The following is a 580-nucleotide window of genomic DNA, read 5'->3' as shown; positions in this document are numbered from 1 at the left end:
TATTGCCCAGGCTGGAGTGCGGTGGCGCAATTTCGGCTCACTGCAACCTCCGCCTCCCAGGTTCAAGCAATTCTCCTGCCTCAGCCTCCCGAGTAGCTGGGATTACAGGCACCCGCCACCATGACTGGCTAATTTTTTTCTGTGTTTAGTAGAGACAGGGTTTCCCATGTTGGTCAGGCTGGCCTCAAACTCCTGACCACAGGTGGTCCACCCACCTTGGCCTCCCAAAGTGGTGGGATTACAGGCATGAGCCACTGTGCCTGGCCCATTTTTATTTTTAAAAGTTCTATTTAGTTTTTCTACAAAACTACCTTCCCCTGCTACCCACAATGTCTTGTTGTTTTAGCATTCTGATTCCTACTATTTTTATTTTAATTGGTTGTTAAGTTACTTCCTTGGGTTACAACATCCAGAAAAGTGTACACATCACACAAACTCCCTAAGTTTTAAAAAACAGAATAAATCCATATAACCAGCATCTCCACCAGAACACAGAACATTATCGGGACTCCCAGAAGGCTCTCTTATGCTCCCTCCCGCCAAGGTAAACACTGTTATAAATTATTATTATTTTTTTTTT

The sequence above is a fragment of the Mandrillus leucophaeus genome, unplaced genomic scaffold, assembly GCF_000951045.1.
Source record: "Mandrillus leucophaeus isolate KB7577 unplaced genomic scaffold, Mleu.le_1.0 Scaffold479, whole genome shotgun sequence".
Taxonomy (NCBI): Eukaryota; Metazoa; Chordata; class Mammalia; order Primates; family Cercopithecidae; genus Mandrillus; species Mandrillus leucophaeus.
Note: the sequence above shows the minus strand (reverse complement) of the source record.